This window comes from Mustela putorius, unplaced genomic scaffold (genome assembly GCF_011764305.1).
Source record: "Mustela putorius furo isolate JIRA1106 unplaced genomic scaffold, ASM1176430v1.1 tig00003859_pilon_pilon_pilon, whole genome shotgun sequence".
Taxonomy (NCBI): Eukaryota; Metazoa; Chordata; class Mammalia; order Carnivora; family Mustelidae; genus Mustela; species Mustela putorius.
The window spans coordinates 13596826-13623020 of record NW_025422011.1 but is presented as its reverse complement, the minus strand read 5'-3'; the positions used below and the strand labels follow the sequence as shown (position 1 = coordinate 13623020).

At 35.4% G+C, this 26195-nt stretch overlaps 1 protein-coding gene and 1 pseudogene across 6 annotated transcripts in view; one reads left to right on the top strand and one right to left on the bottom strand.

The window, feature by feature from the left end:
• IMMP1L (inner mitochondrial membrane peptidase subunit 1) overlaps window positions 1-26195 on the bottom strand; it is a 79497-nt gene that overhangs the window by 51089 nt on the left and 2213 nt on the right. For 4 of the 6 annotated variants that reach the window (XM_045066101.1, XM_045066098.1, XM_004755910.3 and 1 more), the window contains exon 2: window positions 7710-7821. The exons of the other annotated variants lie outside the window; for them this stretch is intronic. The gene's annotated coding sequence lies outside the window, so the exon portion shown is untranslated. The remainder of the gene's footprint in view (window positions 1-7709; window positions 7822-26195) is intronic. 6 annotated transcript variants of the gene reach the window in all.
• Window positions 4966-5630, top strand: LOC106006151 (annotated as a pseudogene).

Below are 26195 nucleotides of genomic sequence, written 5' to 3'. Positions count from 1 at the left end.
TAAGATCAAAATAATTAAAAAGCTTTTAAAAATAATTTTCAAATATATCTAGAGAACACCTTTCCTTTTTTATAGCTGTAGAGTATTTCATTTTATAGATATGCCATGGTTCATTTAACCACTACTCTACTGACAGACATCCACAAAATAAATATGCAAACACATTAATCAAGAAATATGTATTAGAATGCTTATAGTAATGTTATATGGAAAACCATCCAAATGTCCACTAACAGAATGGATAAAAAAAGTGATAAGATCGAAAGGAGCAATGAAAATGAACCAACCACAACCACATGCAACAACACAGATGAATCTCAAGACATGATACTGAGTAAAGGAAACCAGACATAAAAAAATTCTATTGTATAATTCTATCTATACAATACAAAATACATACATAATGTTCTTTTCTTTATCTGGGTGCTGGTTACATGGGTTATTTGGCTTCTAGAAAATTCACTGAGCTACCTATTTTTAGTATCTGCACTTCTCTGTATATACAGCTTTCTTCAAAAAGGTAGTTTTACACACAAATATACACCATACAAAGGTAGTCAAAATCCTTGTTATAGGAAATCTAGAAACTGACATAAAATCTGAAGGTGAAAACTAAACATTCTTATACTTATTTGAATAATCAAATTTTCAACTCAATAGCTGAGACAAATGCCTGGACTCTTTTAAATGGAAGAGCAAAAGCCACTCACCCTATTACCTCCTGCAACCCCCTAACCTCTAATACCATATTTTCAGAGGTATCTGGCCTTTCTGTGAGGAGTTGCTGCTGTTGCTTTAATAACAGAGCTAAAATAATCTCAGGACTGAACATTTGCCCTTAAATGAGAAAACAAAGTACCACAGAGGACAAGGCAGTATAAAGAATACGTATGTTTGCTGTTTTCCCCCTTGCCTTCAAATTTCATAAACTTTTATTTGTTAATTATGAAAGCTTATTACCTAATTATAGGACTCTCTTGAAAAATTTCATTTTATTTTTCAATGAAGCTAAAGAAAATATAATTCTTTAATAACAGTATCATAAAAACAAAATGAAATTTCATGATACTATGATAATAAACTAAACAATGTATCTCATTACCTGCAACTTAAATATTTTCCTTTATTTCTATACCAGAATCAATACAGGAGCTACAATACTGTTTTTCTCATATGGAAAAAATACTTAAAGAAATAAGCTAAAAGAGATCCTCTAAAGATTACAGGGCTCATTTTTCATTTGCATAATAATACAACGCTTACTATCTATGAGGCTCTGAGGATAAAGGGGTAAAATGAGCTAATTTCGTGGTAAATATAGCAGACTTACCCCTTTCCTTCCCTCTCATTTGATTTACAAATGAAACAATACTTTTTAAAAAAGATTTTATTTATTTATTTGACAGAGATCACAAGTAGGCAGAGAGGTAGACAGAGAGAGGGGGAGGCAGGCTCCCTGCTGATCAGAGAGCCCAATGCGAGAGGCTTAACCCACTGAGCCACCCAGGCGTCCCAATACAAAACTATTTTTACTGAGTAACAATATTCAAGCAATATTCAAACAATATTCAAAAACTAAAAGCAATCTACTTGATATACAGTTAAACTCCTATCTACTCCATTTTCCTCACCCATTCACATACAGGACTTAAATTTTAGAAAACCTTCCAAATTTTATTTTTTGCAAATATAAGCAAAAACAAATACGTATTTTTATCCTCTTCATTCTTCATGCAAAAGGTAGTTTATTAAAACACTGAACTTTACCCTTCTTAAATTTTTATTTATTTATTTATTTATTTGAGAAAAAGAAAGCATGAGTGGGGTGAGGGAAGAGGGAGAAGCAGGCTACCTGCCGAGCATGGAGCCTGATGCAGGACTAGATCCTGGGACCCTGGGATCATGACCTGAGTCAAAGGCAGACTCTTAACCAACGAAGCCAGCCGGGCACCCCTGCCCTTTTATTATTTTAAGAGTTTTTTTAAAGTAAGCTCTACACCCAATGTGGGGCTTAAACCCACCACCCTGAAACCAGAAGTGGCACACTCTACTGACTGAGCCAGACAGGTACCCCGAACTTTGCTCTCTTAAAATACCAATGTATGTTTCAAAACTTTCTAAATCTGCATAGAGAAAACATCCTTTTTCTTTTTTCTTAGCTGTATTTTATTGTATAGCTATGCCACAGTTCATTTAACCAGTACTCTACTGATAGACATTAGGGGTGTTTCTAATCTCTGGTTACTGCAAAATGCTACAGCAAAAACTCCTATACATACATTATTACATGAGTACACAAGTACATCTGCAATAAAGTTTTGCAATTGGTATGAAGACCAATGTGTAAATGCATTGGTCTTTCTCCAGAAATCGCCCATTTGTCTTCCATGGGCGTTGTATCATTTTGCCCTTCCACTACAGATATTATCTCGGATGTATCCTAGGTAAAGCTGTTCCTCTCTTTGGGCCTCTAAGATATTTTGTTTATAAGGCAATTCCCAAAGATGTTCTCATTGCAAAAAAAACTCCACATTCTTTGTTTGTTTTATCCCCAATTGTACATGTAAAATTGGTTCATGTAAGTTTTAAAACAAAGGAATTTTCAAATTTTAACAAAAACATCACTGACATAGGAAATCATCATATGCCTAATGTACTGTGATGGCAATTATTTATCTTTCCCAATTATCTCCTGTGATCCAAAAACCAAATATACTTTCCCATTTCTGGTTTTTGGTTTTTTTAAAAATTAATATTCAGTAGTTTATAACTGGGTAAGCAGTCAAATGCATTTCACTTTGAAACGAATGTTTTCCTGAAGCACTATGTTTTCATGAAACCAAATCTGTGTTACTTCTATATTGTCCTTGAAAAATCTATCATTTCAAAGGTGGTTTAATTATTATTTTTTTAAGATTTTATTTATTTATTTGACAGAGAGAGAGATCATAAGTAGTCAGAGAGGCAGGCAGAGAGAGAGGGGGGAAGCAGGCTCCCTGCACAGAGCCCCATGTGGGGTTCAATCCTAGGACCTGACCTGAAGGCAGAGGCTTAACCCACTGAGCCACCCAGATACCCCAAAGGTGGTTTAATTTTTATGACTACTATTTTCAAATGGCAGTGTCATCTAATACATTGTTTCATTTCAAAGCTCATCCTATCAAATATTTTATAATTAGGAAACACTGACTTAAGTGCATTGGACTTCCCATTTGAAGGAATCCTTAAGCAACTCCAGTTTCAGTTTCAGTATTTTATAAGAAAATGTGTACATGATACTTTTTATTCCCCAAATAAGGATGCACAGGTATATGCAATCTACGCTGCATTTCCACTGCTCAGAAATCAGCTGTCAGATAATCTCAGTCCTCTCAAACAAACTGGCTAGCCTAGTTGATGAACCCAATGTAAATTTTAAAAAGCTGCCATACCTTCTGTGCCCTTAGTCAGTAGATGGGGCAGAACCATACTTAAGCTCTCATCTAAACAACATATGTTATGCAAATGTTGATTTTAGTATTAGAGTCAATATAATGCAGACAGCAAAACAAGAATTACATAACAAAAGTAAAACACAAAGCAAAACAAATGCCACACATTACAAGTAGAACCCAGGACATAAAAACATATCAGTTTAGGACAATTTAGAAGAACAGTCCTACATAGCAAAAGCTTCTGAGGAAATCACATAAATTACGTGAAGGGACTGAGGTTCATAATGACAACTCTGGGCCATAAAAACAAACAAGCAAACAAATAAGAAAAAAACCTTAAATTATACTCCATTTGTTCTGTTTAAGAAAACAGGTTAAATTTTCTTTTAGAAACATTTTGAAAAAATGTTCCTACAAAACAAGTTTTGGCACATAAAGGATAAGATTCAATTATCCATAAAATGAACAGATAAGAAATATACCATCTGTTAATAAGGCCTAATGAATGAGGACTCACTCAAAGTAAAATTCTCCAAGTTAGAATATACTACTACACCTGTCTTTTAGAAGATGAACTGTGATAAAAGAGTGGTAACATTTTGGAAGCTTCAAACATGGAATTCCCTGTCCTAAGCCAATTCTTGGTTAAAAGTCAAAAGAATATCTGATAATTTTTGAAAGCTTGTCAGGGAAATTTTCAACTTAAATGGCTGGACACATTCAAGAAAATACCCTAATTTCACTTTTCCCTTTGTTTTCTTTAAATCACGACTGCCAAGTAGACAAGTTGATCTGGTTTCTAGCTCTGACTGGCTAAATGACCTTGTCCAAGTGACTCAATCCCTCTAGTCCTCCTTAGTTTCTTCATCAGTAAAGCGAAGGAGTTATACAAAATACGACATGATAGTTAACAGAATGAATGAAGTAATAAAGTAAACCAGAGTTATTACCTTAAGTCTTATAATCTATTTCTTCACTAGATCTATATATCTAACTACACATACGCTATTTTGAGACTATCACAAACCATATGCCACTATACTACACGCTTAAGGCCTAGGGTAAAAGAAATTATAATCACTTCAGAATCTTTTCCAATATTTAATATGTGTTACTTTCAGGATATAACAAATTTCTCAGATACTCATTTAAATTAATTTAAAATATCATATAATCAATTAGCTTTAAGCTGAAAATACATTACTTTTTCTACCTGACACAGATAAAAACATATGATATATAAAAGAACATTCATGGCAATGTCATTTATAATAGCCAAACACTAGAAACAACCCAAATATCCACCAGCAATAGCCTGAATGAAATCTGTCATAGTGATTCCCAATGAATAATGTACAATGATGAAAAGGAATGAATATTACTTGCAACTACATACATGATCTTCAAAACATAATGCTGAATAAAAGAAGGAAGAATACATATGATTCCAGACAACGGCATTTACCAGCTGATCACCCATGTCCCATGCTGCCTGATACACCACTTGTCACCCCATAGCCATGTCAGGATCATGATGTGGCAGGCAAGTACCACTCTGAAGGAAAGCGCAGAGGCAGTCACAGGCGCCAGTCTTTGGTCAGTATCCAATAAGAGCTCCGAATTTAGCCATTGTGTCTGGACCTCAGCTCCACTACCCCCAGCCACCTTTCTGGCTTTGTGATCAAAGCTGCCAACTGCCAAGAACTGCTGGATAAGGCGATAGAGACCCTTGAGCTGACTGAAGTGCTAACACTGGTTCTAGAGGAGGATGGGACCTTTATGGAAAGCAAGGACTTCTTCCAGCTGTTGGAAGAGGACACATTCCTGATGGTACTGGATTTTGGGAAGAGCTAGACCCCAGCAGGAATAGTAGTGTTATATGGCCCAGGCCAAGAGAATACCAAGCACAAAAAGGACATCACTCTCATCACCTTCAATGCACGGAAGCAAAACCACTGGAACTTCTTTGGCAGCCTAACATCAAAGCCACATTCTACAAGCTCTACTCCCATGAGCTGTGATTCTCAGGACCTGGTCCAAAGCAAGTACTCAGGGGGCTGCTCCAGCTGGACCTCCATGTTGCTGCAAGGCCTGGGCCATATGTTGCTGAGAATTTCCTCCACCATTCACCATGCAGTAGAGGGGGCTAAGCAGTGGCCGCAGCAGCAGCAACAGGGTGGCCTCCATCCCTACTGAGAAGGGGGTTCTGAGCTTCTGCCCCTAGACTTGTTCTAAGAAATACAATGTAAGAACAGTGACAGTATCAGGTTTGGAGTCCACAAGCAGTACACACTAAACAACTCACCTGTTTTCCCCCAATGTTCTCTAACTGCACTTTGACAGGACTCATCCACCCCTAACCTTATACCCTTTCCTGAAGAATGCTGTCCCTTCCTAGCCATCTTTCCAGTCTCCCACTTACTGTGAAAAGCCACAAGCCTGTCCACAGGCATCTTGATTCCACCTTAATTGTTGCTACATCTACATTTCTTAAACTCCTTCTGTCCCTAAGCTCCCCAGTACACTGAAGAGAGTCCTCTCTGACTTTATTTACATTGAGATCTCTAATTCTTTATATACTTCTCTTCCAAAATAACAAAAACATTTCTAATAAAAATATTAAATTGTTTACCAAAAATACACGTGATTCTATAAAGATTAACGAGAGAAAAAGTGAACATATTGTTGAGAAATACACCTAAAAATGATAAAAACTATATAGAGACTATATAAATAATTACCACAAATTTCAGGACATGCATTACTTTTTTAAAATAGGAAGATTATATCAAGGGTTTCTGGGATGCCAGTGATGATTTACGGTAACATGGATGCTTACTTTATATTTATTCCTTTTACTACACATTTTTTTAAAGATTTTATTTACTTATTTGAGAGAGAGTGAGAGAGGAGAGACCACAAGCAGGGGATAGGGTAAGAGGGAGAAAGAGACTCCCCCCTTAGCAGGGAGCACAATGCAGGGCTTGATCCTAGGATTCATGGGATCGTGACCTACGCTGAAGGCAGACACAGCCAACTGAGCCATCCAGGCACCCCTACATTTATGTTTCTATATGATGTTATGTTTTATAATAAGTTTAAAATGGTATGCTTTCTGAAATAACATATTCTTACAGAGAAGGAAAACAGGGTTCCTCTTTTTGCTAACAATTTATTTTCTTGTCTACATTTCTAATTCTTATTGTAATATTTGATAATAAAGAAAGTTACTATGTCTAATTCTCCACAATCCTAATTAACAGTGAATTTCACAGGCTTTTCCAATGGCTACAAAAAAGGTACCAACCCATTAAAGACTATAAGAATAGCTATCCTATTAAATATTTGCTTAGCTCTATATTGTTTGTTACTTTTTCTTCTTTTCAATGAAATGTATGCTTCCTTTAAAAAAAGATCTATATTACATCAAAAAAAATCTACATAATTTTATACAGGCTGCACTCCAAAAACTGTATTATAGCTCATCAGAAAGAAGAAAAACACTCTTCTTAACACATTCCTGACAATTTTCTAACATTTTCTAATAATTTTGGGAGCACTTGTGTATGCACACAGTATGAGGTTTCATAATAGGATGGACATAGATATGACACTTGAGGTCCAACGTAATGTTACTCTGTGTAAATATTTCACTGTGTGTACTAGAAAACATGATAGCTGGATTATAGGATGGATATACAAAGCAAGTTACACTTAAAGTCCACTGAATAAAGTATAGCATAGGGTGATTCATTCAAAATAGATCCAATAATGCCTAATTTAAATTATACTGGAGCTGTTTTAAATATTTCCTTTGGAAAAACAAAAGTATGTGAAATTAAATTACAAAAAATAGTAATAAGAAGAAACTGACTTCAACTATAAACACTATATGCATACAATTTAGGAAATCCCATCACCTATAAGCATCTTTCAACGTATGTTTGTTTTAACTTGTAGATGTCACTATACAAGCAGACAATGAAATTTAGAAACAAAACCATCGGCACCTTCATCATACTCCAGATACCAACACAATCACAATGGTATCACCCATTATGATAATAAAGTTGCTTTTATTGTATACTGTTGTTTTTCTATGAATGCACCCTCTTTAGTGGACCCAGCTAACCAGTTATTTGCCCATCTATTAAGTGCCAACTTTAAAAAATTACACTTTGTCCAGCAGGGAGCAGCATTACAACATTCCTAAGACTTAATATGAACATGAAACCGACAGAAGAAAAAGGAGAAAAAAAAAAAAAAAACACTTACCATAGGTCTGTTCTACAATACATTCAATTTTTAGGGCAGCTGCAAGGCTTCCAGAAAAAACATCTAAAGCATGTCTCAAAGTATATATGGGTAATCCACAATTTCAGGATTCCTAAAGCAGGAAATCAAAATTGTATTAGGTAAAGGATTCCCTCAGCCATGTTGTGTTGACTTAGTATACAGTACGACTAAATGTCTCTTAGTTGTTAAGGTATACATTCCTCTTAGTGGGTCGATGGGATTTTGAATCAGCTCTATGATAATACTTTGCATAAAGCAATTAAAAATACCCCAGAATATTAAAGCCCTTTATCCACCAAAAAATTTAAGCAGAAGTAAATGGATGACATATCAAACTAGAGAGAACTGTCATCAAGGACTTAAAGGAGTTGATAAGTCAAACATGTACAGTTCTAATATATCAAACTCTAATTTACAAGTAAAAGGACATAAAGTCATTTCTACATGTCCGCATGAATATTTGAAGTTAATTTTAACAATGAAAAGGCAGCAGAGAAGTAGTATGTAATGCAGATCTGCTAAGACTGATTAGTCAAACATTTACTGAATGCAAGTAATGCACATGATAATGCAGAAAAACTGTGATGAGTTAAAATGTGACAATAGAAAAACATACTATGTTTGAAACTATCTTGGATGTCAAAATTGCCTCCTAGTCAACTAAAATATCTCCATGTCCATTCTTAAGACTGAAAAAAATTTTTTTCAAATTATAAAATGAACTTTCTGTTACAGAATAAGTAAATCATGGGGATATAATATAGAGTGTAGAGAACACAGTCAAAAAGATTGCAGTAACTTTGGTGACAGATAACTAGACTTACCATTTCATAGCGTATAATATATCAAATTACTATGATGTATACCTGAAGCTAATAGGATACTGTATGTCAATTTTACTTCAAAATAAAGATTTATTTTCACTTCTATTTGAGATGTTAAACAGTTTGCTTCATATTGTTTACATGCAACATTTCAGTGTCTACACTGAAAAATAAAAATTTTGCCATTAAAAGTAATATGAATATTCATCTTGAAATATACATGATTACATATAATTTACATAATGCACATGATCACAAATCAATATATTATATATGAATATATTTATTTGAAATTTAATGAATAATATGTAAAATGGTTCCTACTATTTTTTTCTGGCAAAATAATATGAAAAGCTTGATTTCAGTATATGATAGCAAGACTACAGTGATTCTCTAACAATTACAGTTAATTTTAATGAAGTCAAAATAAACTGATGTATTAATCTTCTACCCTTTAACATTACATTATTCACAGCATTATTTCTTTTTTTTAAAAAAAGATTTTATTTATTTATTTGACAGACAGAGATCACAAGCAGGCAGAGAGGCAGGTTGGGAGGTGGGTGGGTGGGAGGGAAGCAGTCTCCCCCCGAGCAGAGAGCCCGATGCAGGTCTCAATCCCAGGACCCTGAGATCATGACCTGAGCTGAAGGCAGAGGCTTTAAACCACTGAGCCACCCAGGCGCCCCTACAGCATTATTTCTTATACTTTGCCCTCCTTAAAGTCTTTCTCTTATCCTACTTCTTGGTTTTGCTTTTGCACATTTCACTTTCTGTGATACTTATTTCTACCAGTCTATCTTTCCTCTTTCTAGTACATTTGTTTCAATCTCAATTTTTGTTTTACTCAAACTCCTCCCTCTATGATCCTACCGTCTTTTCCTTTTTTATGTTAGAACCCCTTAAAAGTGAGTTTTTTCTGCAACACTCTGCTTAAATATACTCTTTCCCCATTTATAGGCACTGTCCTTGCTCTTAACAATCTAACCTGACTGGAAACTCAATAAACTTATATTGCTGCTACTTATAAAAATATTCTTTCTCTGATTTACGTACTTGAAGAACTCACTAAACATTTTGGAGTCAATATTGAAACTCTCAAAAACTCAAGAAAATTTAACCTCACAAACTCAGTGTGTGATCACCACTGTTCTAATAAAGAGGTGATTTAGGATCTCACCATGACCGTATGAATAAATACTGAGTAACAAACTTCTTAAAGTCAACAGAACTTTAGAGCTTTTTATTAATGTGTGTCCATGCACATACGCACACTATTCTCATTAAAAAGCAAAGATGCATGAAATAAACCCTTACTTCTAATATAGATTGTCAAGTCTGAAAAGAAGAGTGATTTCCCTATTCAGGACTCTCATATGAATATTAACATTAATGGTATTAGTATAGTAAAAAACAATCTCATAATAAAATATCACATACAAATATTGATTTTTTAAAAAATTATGAATAGTTTATAATACATTTATAATATAATTACTTAAAAAGAGATTATAGTGAGTTGGGTAGTGTTCCTCCCTCCCCTCTGAATTCATAGCCACCAAGAATTTCAGAATGTGACTTTATTGGAATGTAGGGTTTCTGCAGAAAAAATTACAATAAAGATCAACATAAGATCACGACAGGCCCTAAATCCAATGAGCATGCCCTTATAGGAGACGGAAAAGGACATATAGAGACATAGAGAAAGACAATAAAAATGGAGGCAGAGGTTGGAATTATGTTGTCACAAGCCAAGGCACAACAGCAGCCACGAGAAACTAGAAGAAGCAAAGAAGGATTCTCCCAATGAGGCTTTGGAACAAACATGGTTCTGCTGACACCTTAATTTTGAATTTCTGGTTTCCAAAACTGACAAGTAAAAATTTCTTTGTTTTAAGCCACTAAGTTTGTAGTAATTCATTATGGAAATCCTAGGAAATTAATCCAGATTTTGGTACTGGGAAGTGGAACGTTGCTCTAACACACACCTAAACATAAAAAAAAAAAAAAAAAAAAAAAAATTGAAGACTGTTGGCAGATTGACTTAAGAGGCTGCTGGTAGAAACAGACATATTTAGGAAATCCTGGTAAAGGTTCCGAAGGTAGTAGACAGAATGGCAGAGAAACCCATCATCTTAGAGACTACATATATTGTCAGAATCAGAATGCTGTAGAAATATGAGTGTTAAAAGGGCTTCTGGTAAAGTCTCAAGAAGGAAATGAGGGACATGTTATTGAATGCTAGAGGGAAGACAATCCTCATTATAAAGTAGCAGAAAACTTGGGCTGAAATGTGCTCTACCATTGAGTGAAAAGCAGTACTTGTAAGCAATGAATTTGTATATTTAGCTGAGGAGATTTCCAAGCAAAGTGTTAAAGGTGTGTACTGGTTTCTCCTTGCTGCTTATTGTAAAACGCAAGAGAAACAGATAAATTGAGGAAGGAACTGTTAAGCAAAAAATCAGCACCAGAAAACTAGGACAATTTTCAGTCTACCTAGACTGCAAAAGATGCCAACATCACAAATCAGTAGGACAATACAAACCAAAACCATAATCAGATACCACTTCAAACACAATAGGGTAACTATTATTCAAAAAACAGAAAACAACAAAAGTTGCTGAGCACAGAGAGAAACTGGAACCCCGGTGCATTATTAATGAGAATGCAAATTGGATCAGCTACTGTGGAAAACACTCCCACAGTTCCTCACAAAGTTAAAGGTAGATTTATCATATGATCCAGCAATTCCATTCCTGGATCCCAAATCCACTATTTCCACCTTTAGACAGGTATATATCTAAAGGAACTGATAGCAAAGACTCTAACAGATACTTGTACTAGTGTCTATCAAAAAATGTATGGATCGGGATTCCTGAATGGCTTAGTTGGTTGAGCATCCAACTCTTGGTTTCAGCTCAGGTCATGCTCTCATGGGTGGTTAGACTGAGCATCATGGCAGGTTCTGCTCAGTGTGCAGTCTGCTTGGGATTCCTTTCCTCTGGCTCTCCCCCATTCTCTCTCAAAAATAAATAAATAAATTTTTAAGAAAGAAAATGTATGGATCAACAAAATGTGCTATATACGAACAATGAAATATTAATTAACCACAAAAAGAAATGAAGTTTTGGTGTATGATGTACGATGGATGAACTCTAAAAAAAGCTATGCTAAGTGAAAAACATTATGCAAACACTAACAAAGAACAAATACATGATTCCATTTATATGACGTATCTAGATAGGCAAACTCATAGTGACAGAAAGTAGAATAAAAGTTACTAGAGGCCAGGCAATGGAGGAATGGGGAGCTATTACTCAACAGGGAGACTGGGATGATGGAAAAGTTCTGAAAACAGGTAGTAGCAACGTTTATAAAACACTGTAAATATACCTAATGGCACTGAATTGTACACTTAGAAATAATCAAAATAGTAAATTTTATCACAAAACGTTTTTCCTTATAAAGGGGGGGGGCTCAAGACCTTGAGCTACCTAAGAGGTTTGACACAACTATTTCAATTAGAGAATCATGACAATTACTGATAAGGTCTAAAATGAATACATTCCAAAGCTTAGGGAGGGAAAATGATCATCACATGATAGCAATTCGTTAATTCTGTATGAATTCATTTAGGAAATCTTAATAGAAAAAGGGAATATGACTTTCTTTATTTTTAAAACAAATTTAACCTCAGAATACAACTAAAACCTTATTTTCAAATACTTCATTATGAAGAATGATAAAATTACATACCTCAGAGATACTGCAGGTTCAGTTCCAAACCACGACAATAAAGCAAGTTTCACAATAAGGTGACTCAAATTAAGTTTTGGATATTCCAGGGCATATAAAAGTTACATTTACATTATACTGTAGTCTATTAAGTGTGTAATAGATGTCTAAAAAACATACATACCTTAACTTAAAAATAGTTTATTGCTAAAAAATGCTAACCATCATCTGAGCTTTTGGTGAGCTATAATCCTTTTGCTGGCGGAGTGTACTGCTTCAGTGTTGATCAGGGTGCTGTTTGTTGAAGACTGGGGTGGCTATGACAATTTCCTTAAGCAACACAATGAAGTTGGCCACATAGCTTGATTATTCCTTTCATGAATGATTCCTCTGTAGCATGCAATACCATTTGATAGCCTTTTACCCATAGTAGAACTTGCAAAATTAGAGTTAATCCTTTTCTGCCACTGCTTTATCAGCTAAGTTTGTGCGACTTTATAAATCCTATTGTCATTTTAACAATCTTCACAGTATATTCACCAAAAGTAGATTCCATCTCAAGAAACCACTTTCTTTGTTCATTCATAAGAAGAAACTCCTCATCCATTCAGGTTTTATCATGACACTGCAGCAATTTGGTCATGTCTTCAGGCTCCACTTCTAATTCTGGTTCTCTTGCTATTTCCACCACATCTGTAGTTACTTCCTCCACTGAAACCCTAAGTCAATCATGAGCGTTGGAATCAACTTCTTCCAAACCCTTGTTAATGACATACTGACCTGTTCCCATGAATCATGAAGATTCTTAATGGCATCTAGAATGTTGAAGGCTTTCTAAAAGGCTTTCAATTTACTTTGCCCAAATCCATCAGAAGAATCACTATCACTAATATATTTCTTAAATAATAAGACTTGAAAGTTGAAATTAGCCCTTGATCCATGGGCTGCAGAATGGATGCTGTGTTAGCAGGCATGAAAACAATCTCATTGCACATCTCTGTAAGAGCTCTTGGGTGACCAGATATATCATCAATGAGCAGTGACACTTTGAAATCTTTTTTTTGCGGGAAGTCTCAACTGTGAACTTGAAATATTCAGTAAACTATGCTGTAGATAGATGTGCTGTCATCCAGGGCTTATTGTTCACTTTACAGAGCACAGGTAAAATAGACTTAACATAATTCTTAAAGCCCCTAAGATTTTTCAGAATGATAAATAAGCATTCGGCTTCAAGTCACCAACTGTATTAGCCCCTAAAAGATTAGAAGCTTTGAAACCAGACATTGACTTCCTCTACCTATGAAAGACCTAAATGGTATCTTCTTACAATAGAAGGCTATTTCATCGATGTCTACATTGAAAATCTGTATTTTATCTTAGCCACCATTGTTAATGATCTCAGCTAGATCTTCTGTAATACTTGCTGTTCACCATGTACTTTTATGTTATAAAAACAGCTTCATTCTTCAAACCTCATGAACCAACCTCATCTGGCTTCAAACCTTTCTTCTGCAGCTTCCTCATCTCCCTCAGCCTTCACAGAATTGAAGAGAATTAAGGCCTTGCTCTTGATTACACTTTAGCTTAAAAAATGTTGAGGCTATTTTTTTTTTTAATTTATTTTTATTTATTTGACAGAGAGAACACAAGTAGGCAGAGAGGCAGGCAGAGAGAGAGAGAGAGAGAGGAGGAAGCAGGCTCCCTGCTGAGCAGAGAGCCCGATGCGGGACTCGATCTCAGGACCCTCAGATCATGACCTGAGCCAAAGGCCGCGGCTTAACCCACTCAGCCACCCAGGCGCCCTGTTGAGGCTATTTTAATCTTCTATCCAAACCACTAAAACTTTCTCCATGTCAGCCATGAGGCTGTTTCACTTTCTTGCCATTTGTTTGCTCATAGGAGTAGCCTTTTTAATTTCTAAGAATTTTCCTTTGCAATCACAACTTGGCTAACTGGCACAAAAGACCTTTCAGCATATCTCGGCTTTCAACATGCCTTCCCCACTAAGCTTACTCATATCTGCTTTTGATTTAAAGTGAGAGATGTGGGACTCTTCCTATCACCTGAGCACTTAGAGGCTACTGTCAGGTTATTAACTAGCCTAATTTCATGTCTTAGAGAATCGGGAGGCCCAAGGAGATGCAGAGAGATGGAAAATGACGGGGAGCAAGCAAAACACACATATTTATTGGTTAAATTCATTGTCCTAGTGGTGCCCGGGGGAGCTCAGATGGTTAAGTGCTTGCCTTCACTCGGGTCATGATCTTCAGATCCTGGGATTGAGCCCTATGTCAGGCCCCCAGCTCAGTGGGGAGTCTGCTTCTTCCTCTCTCTCTTTCTCTCCCCCTGCTTGTGCCCTCTCTGCTTTTCTCTCTCTCTCTCAAATGAATAAATAAAATTAACAAAAATAAATTCACTGTCTTATATGGGCACAGTTTGTGGTGTTCCAAAACAATTATAATAGTAACATCAAAGATCACTGATCACAGTTCACCATAACAAATTATAATGAAAAAGGTTAAAATATTGCGAGAACTACCAAAATGTGACACAGAGACAAGAAGTGAGCAAATACTCTTGGAAAATGGTGCCAGTGGACTTTCTTTCTCAATGCTGGATTGCTACAAACCTTCAATTTAATAAATGCATTGTCTGTGAAGTACAATAAAGCAAGGTAAAGTAAAACAAGGTATGCCTATAATACAAAATGACCTCTAACTACTTTTTAAAACTTTCCATTTGAGGAAAGAAAAAACATAAAAAGCAAAAATGTGACATTAAAATTCTAAAGATTTTTTTTTTTTTTTTTGAGAGAGATAGGCTGGGGAAAGAGCAGAGGGAGGGAGAGAGAGAAAATCTTAAACAGGCTCCATGCCCAGCATTGAGGCCTCAATCCCACAACCCCAAGATGATGATCTGAGTCGAAATCCAGAGTTGGACACTTAACCAAATGAGCCACCCAGATGCCCCAGGATCTTTTTTTCTTTAATCAACATCCATGTATTACCTATTGTTTTGTAGATTACCGGCATAGACGGTCTTGATTGGGTTCTTTGCTCAGGATATCACAAAATCAAAAATCAGGATATCAGGCAGAGATCTCTGGAGTCACTGGGGAGGAATCCACTACCAACCTTTCTAGGTTGATGGCAGAATCCTGTTGTTTGCAGCTGAGAAATGGTCTAAGGTTCCCTCTTCGTATTTGCTGTCAGCCGAGAGCATCTCTCATCTCCTTAAGGAGTTCTGCATTCTTTTTTCCATGGTCCCTGCATATTCAGACTCAGCATGTCACATTCTTCAAGTATTTTAACTTTCTCTTCTTTACCAGCTAGAGAATACTTTCTTTTTTCTTTTCTTTTCTTTCTTTTTTTTTTTTTTCTTAATTCTCATGATTAGTTCAGACTCACACGGTCAGTCTCCCCATCTTTAGGTCAACTGTGCCATATGACAACATAATTGGGGAAGTGGTATCTAATCATGTTCACATGTCCCAGGCCTTAGGATGGATCATCGTTGGGAGGCCATATTCAATAAAATTCTAAAGATTTCTAAAAGCAAATAGTTTTAAATTATTAAAGATCTTGTTTCAGTGCCAGACAATCCTAAAAAAGTTCTTTAACCTTAACTGAAATTAAAATTTCCATGCTCTGGAGAAACAAAGGGTCTAATTTCCCTTTCACCAGATTAACATAGGTCTTAGGAAACTCAGAATCATTCGTCTCTGGGTTAGATATGTTGAACTTACTATCCCAGTTGTTTCCTATCACATTTTCTCACCATCCTGGTCACTCTGACCAGCAAAGGAAACAGACTTCATTTTTTATGCTAATATCCATAAATTGGCAAAATAAAGGGTTATCTTTAGGAGGATACTGAGTTCTGATCCATCCAGGTGCAACTAGTAAATAAGGGCATGGGTTTTCATCTCACACAGCTTAGCCCTATTGTGAATCCTTGTTCTATCACTTATTAGCTATGTGACTATGATGACTAATTTTATGTGTCAACTAGGCCATCGGATACCAAGAAATTCGGTCAAACACTATTCTGGGTGTTCCTGTGATGGCATTTCTGGAATAGATTAACAGATCATTAGACCCAGTACAGCAGACTGCCTTCCCTAATGTGAGTGTGCAGCATCCAGTCCACTGAAGGCCCAAATAGAATAAAAGGCTGATCTTCAGGCCAGTACAAGGGAGTGAAAAGCATCAACATACTAGATGTTTTAAAGAATTTTTATAAGATAAGACATATGAAATCATAATGATAGGTTAGGGTGGAAATGGCAGAGTTGAGTAGTTGTGAAAGAGGTAGTAAGGCCAAAAAAATGTAAAATATTTACTATCTGGTTTCTGAAAAAGTATCCTGACCCCCTGCCAACCACACACACAGGAGAATATTTCAGGGAAGATAGAGGACTTTTATTCTTGTGACTTCAAAGGGTTGTGGGCGAATCAATAGTTATGGAGGCTAACCTACTTAAAAAAAGTAAAAACTGTCCGAGAGGAACTTGGGCTCCAAGTATGGTGGCTAGATACCTAGGATAGGATTCTCCTTATCTGGCTATTAGAGAAGGGCCTGGTCTATCTCTTACCTATTCTAACCAAAGCACACCAATAAGTAAATTCTATCCACTGACAAAAAAAAACCCTTTCCATCACTATTCTTTTCCATTTAGGATAAAGATTTGCTAGGGAAACAAAAGAGAAAAGCAACTCCAGTAATTTATATTATTTAACTGGTCATATATCAACATGAATGGATGACCAAGGATCACCAACATTTAAGGAAATCACAGAATGAAAAAGAAGGCCCATGATGAAAAATAACTTAGCAACTCTAGGTTAGAAAAAAGAAAAAGAAATTTATTTAATATCTTCAGAGAAACTGCATAAGATACTGCACCTATGGGGCACCTGGGTGGCTCAGTAGGTTAAAGCCTCTGCCTTCCACTCAGGTCATGATCCTGGGGTCCTGGGATCGAGCCCCGCATCGGTCTCTCTGCTCTGTGGGAAGCCTGCTTCCTCCTTTCTCTCTGCCTGCCTCTCTACCTATTTGTGATCTCTGTCTGTCAAATAAATTTTAAAAATCTTAAAAAAAAAGATATTGCACCTATAAAACAAGAAGTATATGAAAGAGTAGGATTAAAAGAACAAAGAGTAGAGTTTCAAGAAATTTAAAATAGAAATTTTGTCTACTACCACGTCCCCCCACATATAGAAAAACTTGAAAAGTTGAAGAAATATAGAGTAATAATCCAGTGTGGGTAATGATCTCTCTAAAATAGTGCAGGAAAAGGGACTCCTCTCTCCCCTCCAATACACACACACACACACACACACACACAGGAAAAAAAAAATGAAAAGGACCCATACAATACAGAGCTGGAGAAGGAAAACATAAATATTCCTAGAAACAGCTCTGATCTAGAGTAGAGGCTGTCAAACTAGGGCCCATGAGCCAAATTCTGCCAGCACTATTTTCACAAATAAGGTTTTACTGTAACACAGAATATTTATTTGTTTACATGTTGTCTGAGGCTGCCTTTGTACTAACTAAGACAGTAGAGTTAAATAGTTGCAACAGGGACCATATGGTCTGCAAAGCCTAAAATATTTATAATTTGGTCTTTTACAGAAAAATTTGTCAAATCTTGATCTAGAGCTATGCTGTCCAACAGAGTAACAGCTAGCCAAATGTAGTGTTGAAATTTAAATAATAAAATTAAAAATTCAGTTCCTCAGTCATGTCAGCTACATTGCAAGTACCCAATAGCCATATGTGTGTAATGGTTATTGTGCTGGATGATAAAGATATGGGACATTTCCAATAATACAGGAAATTCTACTGGACAGGGCTTGTTTGGAAATTACCATAATAGATTACTAGAACTGTATTTTAATTACTGCTTTAAAAAGAACTGTAGTGAAAAACAAAAAAGAGGAAGAGAAGCAGGAAGATAAAATTCAGAAAAAACAGAGACTGGTAATGTTGGAAATGGAAAGAATTTATGCATAAATCTAAGATGTCATTCTATGACAATAGCTTTAAACTAGGTTTTTTAAAAGTTATTCAGAGAAAAAAACTTAGAGAAAATCCAAAAATACAGAATTACAAATGAGTAAATATGATCACAGATATGGAAGAGATTACAAAGAATTCAATGTAGGGAATGCGATTAATTAATGCTATCAAAACTGTAAATAATAAAAAAAAAAGTGTTTCCTAAGAAAATGTAATTCAAAGAAATAAATAATTATATGAAACATGAAGAAAAGGTTTTAAGAAGTCATATAATACATGGTTCCAATTTAGTTCTGAGTTAATAAGGAAAATGTTCGCTCCATTTTTAATTTTCATGTTATACTGCAAGAAACTTCATATCCAGTATATAAAGTATAAACATACTTCACATCCAGACTCTTAAACTAGAAAACAGCAATCCAAAATAATGTATTTCCCTCTCTTAACACTATTGATTGTACCAAGAATTATATATTTCTTTACAGGGGAGCTTCACCAGCCTGTGTGACATTCCATGCAAAATCAGAGTTAAGGGGACACCTGGGTGGCTCAGTTGGTTAAGCCGTTGCCTTCGGCTCCGGTCATAATCCCAGTGTTCTGGGATCCAGTCCCACATGGGCTCCTTGCTCGGCAGGGAGCCTGCTTCTCTCTCTGCCTCTGCCAGCCTCTCTGCCTGCTTGTGCGCGCGCGCTCTCTCTCTCTCACTCTCTCCCTGACAAATAAATAAAATATTAAAAAAAAAAAAATCAGAGGTAAGGTACTTTAAATGGAATGGTTTTAAATATGCGGACTTTCCCTGGACTTCCATAATTATTCATACTGAAGATGAATTGATCACATCTCATCAGAAATATACATGATAATCAGAACAACACACACGCTTAGCTTAGCACAACATCGATATCCTTATGAGAGTCCTCAAAGTTGACACATGAAAGGAGCACTTAACACCAGTCAGAAGTCGTTCAATTCCTTACTTGGGCCACAAAAATAAAGAATAGTCCCAGTTAGGGAGACATACCAATACCAGGCGGTTCTAGCTCTGGAATTTCTATTCCTTTTATCACTAAAAAATTTTAGTGTTCAAGTGTTTACCACTAAAAATGTCTTACAGATACATTTACTTAACAAGTCTCCTTGAGCCAAAACACCTTTTGACACTTTTACCCTATTATACTGAAGACATGAGTATACGATAGATTTTTTAATTTTAATTTTAAACTTCCAAGTTTTCTATTTATATTTAAACATCCTCTAAAATTAGGATGAACAAAAGTACTCATGTGCCCTGGACAGCCCCAGATTATACCTGCTTTCCTGGCATCCAATGTAATTAGTTATTTGAGCATTCTTAGAATGTCCTAAAAAATTCACGGGTCAGTGAAGAAATCAAAACAAAAAATAGAAAATATTTTGAAGTAAATCTTGATGAAAATACAAAATGTTAAAAACTGTACGATGTAGCTAGACCAGTATTTAGAGAAATTACACCCTTATCTATAAAACAGTATATTAGAAAAGGAAGAGAAAATCAATGAATTAGATTTTTATCACAAAGGAGAAAAACCAAAATCTCAGTCAATCAAAACTAGTGAATGTAGAGGGAAAAAAAAAAAATACCAGGCAGTAACTGGCAAAGAAAAAGCAAACATAAAAGAAAATTTTAAAGACAAACTCTGGGTCTTTAGAAAAATAAAAATGAAAAATTTCTAGCAAACCTAACAGTGAAAAAAAAGAAAAAGAAACACAAATAATATCAGTAATTACAGTGATTAAAAAGGTAGTAAAAGCTGTTTCTAGTACAGTGAAGTAAGCTCACAATAAACTCTCCCATCGATAACAATAATAAACTCAAGACAAAATACAAAAAACAATTATGTGAAGGCTGTACAAATTGAACAGAAGCAAAGAGATTTTGCTGAAGAGTCAAAGTTGTAATAAAAAAAAAAGACAAAGATTGCCAATGGTTTCTTATTTTTACTGATTTAGCTTTAGCTTGAGCACAGAGCAACACAGGGAGTTAAAACAAAGAAACAGAAGTCATCCTTCTGAAAAACCTGAAGAATCACAAACTAATGGAAGGAATGGAGAGTTCAGAAAGCCATCTACCTAATCAGTGTCACTCCACTTACTGAAAGAGTAATTATTCCATATAGCAAGGAAAGAATTGTCTTTTCAATAAATGGTGGTAAGTCAATACGTTATCTATACAAGAAGAACAAATATATTTTTTTTTCCTCTACATTCACTAGTTTTGATTGAGATTTTGGTTTTTCTCCTTTGTGTTAAATATCTAATTCATTGATTTTCTTCCTTTTCTAATATACTGTTTTATAGATAAGGGTGTAATTTCTCTAAATACTGGTCTAGCTACATCGTACAGTTTTTAACATTTTATATTTTCATCACAATACGTTATCTATACAAGAAGAACAAATCCTGTCTCACACAAAAGGGAAAAAAAATCAATTCCAATGGAATGCATGTTCAAATATTTAAAAGCAAACCTCAGGACTTTTAGAAGAAAACACTAAGATCATCTTTGGAGTCTTGGAGTAGGCAAACTTAGCTATAAAGCAAAAAATTGATACATTAGAATTTATTCTGACTAAAAGTGAAAAAACTAAGAATATAAAAAGGTGAGGTGCAACTAGCTGGCTCAGTTGGTGGAACATGCAACTCTTACTCAGGGTTGTAAATTCAAGCCCCATGTTGGGTATAGAGATTACTTAAAAAAATTTTTTTTAAAGAATATGAAAAGGCAAGTCAGAGACTAAATATATTTGTAACACACTTACTTCAAACTGGACTTTTACCCAAAATATAAAAAGAACATCTAAAAATCTAAAAAATCTAACAGTCCAACTTTTAAAAAAATTAGCAAAGACAGACTCCTCACAGGAGGTTTATCTAAATGGCCAATAAGCATATGAACAGGTACTCAACTTCATCAGTCCAAATCCAAATGACAATGTCATATCACAATCCCTTCAGAAAGGCTAAAGTAAAAAGAAAATATTTAGTGCTGGTAAGGATGACAGGCAACGGAAATTTCAAACATTCCTGGTTAGGGTGTAAACTGGTACAACCATGTAAGAAAGATATTTGGCCACAAATAGTAAGCTAGCCAAATCTCTTTCAAAGCAGAATGGATAATGAATTGTGATATATTTACACAATACTATAAAGCAGCAAATAATCCATATCTGTACACATTAATACCAATCATTTCACAAATATAATGAGCAAAAGAAGTCAAATACAAGAGTAAACAGTGTATGACTTCATCTACTCAAAGTACAGAAACAGGTAAAGCAAATCAGGACTTTGCTTTCTCTTTGTGAGTGTATACTAAAAGAAAGCAAACCCCATGGGGTCCAAGAACTCCCTCTGTACAGGCATAACCTTGACATTTATTCATTCAATCATGGTGCCAGAACACCATCAGACCCTACAGTAAGCCTTCACAACACCTCTGTTAATATGGTTCACCTTCATATTCACAATGGTAAACAGACCCTATGTCTCAAAAAACCACTGAAAGACCAATTGGAGAGGTGCCCATTTCAGTCATGAGATGCTAATTGCTTAACAATACCAATATGGTTTTTGGTATACCTTAAGTCTTTCAATTGTATTTAGACTTCTCAGAATTCAACTTGTTGGAACCCTTATAAAAATGGTCCCACTAGGTGGCAATAAGGGTGATACACATGTTGCTTATGGAACTCTCAGACTCAAATTTTATACAGCTAATTCCACATTAAAGCAGTTTTAGAGTTACAATAAAATTGTAAGGTACAGAAAATCCCATACACTTCTGACCCCACAAATGTATAGTCTCCACTATTATCCATGTCACTCACCAGAACACCACTTTTTTTTTTTTAAACCAAGGATGAACCTATATTGACACATCACAATCACCCAAAGTCCACAGCTGATGTTAGGATTGTTTTGGTGCTGTATATTCTATGGGTTTGGACAAAAGTATGACATATCCATCATACATACAGAACATTTTCACTGCCCTGAAAACCCTCTGTGCTCTGTGTATTCATCTTCTCCCTCAAACACCTTTGGCAACCATTGGTCTTTTTATTGTCTCCATAGTTTTGACCTTTCCAGAATTCCACAGTTGGAATTGGTATTCAGTTTTTTCCAATTGATTTCTTTCACTCAGTAATTTGCATTTAAGGTTCCTCCATGTCTTTTCATAGCTCAATAGCTCATTGGATTTTAGCACTGAATAATATACCATAGCCCACACTTTATCCATTCACTTAGTGAGGGATATCTTGGTTACTTCCAAGTTTTGGTTATTATGAATAAAGTTGCTATACACATCAATGTGCAAGTCTTTATGTGGATGTTTTCAACTCCTCTGGGTAAATGTATAAGAGTATGACTGCTGGAGGATATGGTAAGAGCATGTTTAGTTTTGTCAGAAATCTCCAAACTGTCTTCCCAAGTGGCTGTACCATTTTGCATTTTCATCAGCAATGTATGAAAGTTCCTGTTGTTCCACATTCTCATTAGCATTTAGTGTTGTCAGTGTTTCAGGTTTTGGCCACTCTAGTAGGTGTGCAACAGTATCTCAATGTTGTTTAAATTTGCATTTCTCTGATGATATATGATGTGAAGCTTCCTTTCATTTGCTTTTTGCCATCTGTATGTCCTCTTTGATCAAATGTCCGTAAAGGTATTTGGCTCATTTTTAAATCAAGTTGTTTATTTTTGAGTTTTAAAGAGCTCTTTGTATATTCTGGATAACAATATTCTATCAGCTATAACATTTGCAAATATTTTCTCCCAGCATATGCCTTTTCTTCTCATTCTCTTGACATTCTCACAGAGCAAGAATTTTTAATTTTGATGAAGTCAAACTAATCAACTATTTTTTTCATGGATCATATCTTTGGTATTTTATCTAAAAAAGCATCAGATACCCAACGTTTTCTAGGTTTTCTCCTATGTTATCTTCTAGGAGTTTTACAGTTTTACAGTTTTGCATTTTATGTTTAGATACGTGGTGCACTAGTGTTAATTTCTATGAAAGATGTAAAGTCTGTGCCTAGATTCTCTTTTTTTCTCTTCGCCATGTGTATGTTGTTCCAGCACCATTTGCTAAAACGACTGACTTTGTTTCATTGTATTGCCTTCACTCATTTGTCAAAGGTCAGTAGATAATATTTATGTGAGTCTATTTCTGAGTACTCTATTCTGTTCCACTGATCTATCTGTCTACTCTTTTACCAATATCACACCATCTTAATTACTGTAGCTTTAAGTTAAGTCTTGAAGTCAGGTAGTTTCAGTTCTCCAACTTTGTTCTCCTTCAATATTGTGTTTGCTATTCTGGGTCTTTTGCCTCTCCATATAAACTTCAAAATCAGCTTGTCAATATTCATAAAATAGCTTTCTGGGATTTTGATTGGGATGGCATATGAATCTACAGATCAATTTGGGAAGAATGACATCTTGACACTGAGTCTCCTATCCATAAACATGGATATCTTTCCATTTATTTTTTCTTTGATTTTATTCATCGTAATTTTGCAGTTTTCCTCATATAGATCTTATACATATCTTTATTAGATTTATGCCTAAATATTTAATTTTGGGGGATATTAATGTAAATGACATTGTGTTTTTAATTTCCAATTCCACTCACTTGTTGATATATACAGGAGTTGATTTTTCTTTCTTTTCTTTTTCTTTTTTTCCTTTTCTGAGACAGAGAGGGAGCATGTGTGTGTACATGTGGGGCAGGAATGACAGAGGGAGAGGGAAGAGAGAGAATCTTAATGCAGGGCTCAATCTCACGATCCTGAGATCATGACCTGAGCTGGAATCAAGAATCAGACACTTAACCAGCTGAGCCACCCAGATGCCCTGGAGCTGATTTCATTTAGATAGCAAGGAGAGAGGGCTTTACTGAGAATGTGTAGGTTGAAGTGAGATTTGAAGGATAAGTAGAAGCTAACTATTGGCCTTTTGGAGGAAGAGAACAGGACAGAGTAAGTAAATACTAGAGAACAGGAGAATGAATAAATGCTAGAATGCAGAGAGTAAGGAAATTTACAGAGTGATGTGGCTAGAGAGACAAATGGAGGGAGCTACGTGCCAGTACTTAGTAAGTACTGCTTTTATATTATCAGACCTCTATTCTGAAAGGATTGGGATGACACTTGAATGAAGAATATACTGCAGATGAATTAAGATGAGGGCTACAGGTCCCAGAATGGATTAGAAAGCTATTAAGAAGTAAATTTTATAAGTCTGGGTAATGTAATGGACATGGCAGAATGATGCTTGAGAGAGGACCTGAGTGTAGTGAGGTTCCTTGTCTTAGGCAACTAATTCTGCAAAAGGTCCTATCATTTACTAAGATATAAAATGTAAGAGGAAGTTCAGTCTAGGGCATTATGAGTTTGAAGACCCATTAAGAAACTGGTAAAGTAAATACCTGAATTTATAATTCCAGAGGTCAGAGAAGCTATCTGGACTATACATGTTTTTCATTGATATACAAATGGTAACTGAGGTCCTGGGACTGGATAAAAGTAAGAACATGAACTAAAAAAGACAGAATGGTCTTGAGGACTCCACAATTTAATAGCAGAAAGGAGGGAAAGGAGATTATTTTCATTTACACCCTTCAGCCATTGAATTGTCCCCCCAGCCTTTCAAATACTGATCCTTCTCCTATGCTATGATTTCCATTCCTTCCATCTCATTTAGGTCCTTTTCTTTATCAATTGTCTAGAACTATTTTCCAGTGCTTTATTTTCTCTCTTTAACAACAAAACTCCTCCCTTAAATGTTTGTCATCTCCCTCTATCTCCCTTCATAGCAAAGCATTTTAAAATGTAAAATGGTCTACTTTTATGGAATATTCAACTTCATTTACCATTCAATTCTAAATACATTATTTGACTTTTCAGTTTACTACTCCATCAAATCTTCCTTTAACAAAGCCTGTAAAACATTAATACTAAATCAAATAAACATTTCCAATTCTTATTTTACTTTCTTTTTCTCTGCCCTGGTTTTAAATGTCATGCTCCCCAAAGTTTATTCTTGGTCCTTTTTTCTTCTCAAAGTATACATTTCCTTGGTGAGTTTATTCATTCCTTGGGGTAAACTCCCACCATGTGCTAATTAATTTTAAATTTACGTGTTTTATCTAGAAATTCCTTTCTCATATGGCCCAGTGTGTACTGGGTATCTCTACTTGGATGCTTCCAGGGTGCCTCCATTTAAACATATTCAAAACAGATTTTAAAAACTCATTTTATGATCTCCTATTCCCTAAAACAACCAATATCATAACAACAAAATTCCGCTATCTTCCTTTATTCTTTAACCTCTGCCATCCACAAACCTGCTCAGAAATCTGTCATCTTTGATTCCTTGTGTCAACTCTCCTTAGTCACATCAATTCTACTCCTCATAGTAATCTCTTAATTCATTCCATGCCTTTTATCCCAATCACAGTCAACTAATCCATTCTCTTCTAGTATACTCTTAGCCAAAACATAACAATCAAATATGATCATTATGTTGTTGCTTTACTTAAAAATCTTCAGTAATTTCCCGTTTCCTATTATTTTTACAAAAAACAAGAGCCACAACCTTAAAAAAACCAATTAGAATTTGTCTAACTTCTCCAGTCCCATCTTAGCACTCTGCATAAATCATGAGAACTGCCTGCACAGAAGCAGTGAGAGCAGATTTGAAGAAATAGTCTTCCCATCCTCTGCAATGGCTTTCATTGTCTATTACGCCCTCATCTTTTATACTTCCTTCATCACACAAGTTAAACTTCCTCCTCAGGAGAAACTTCTCAAGGCTCCTCTCTGTTCTCTCAGTCCAAGTT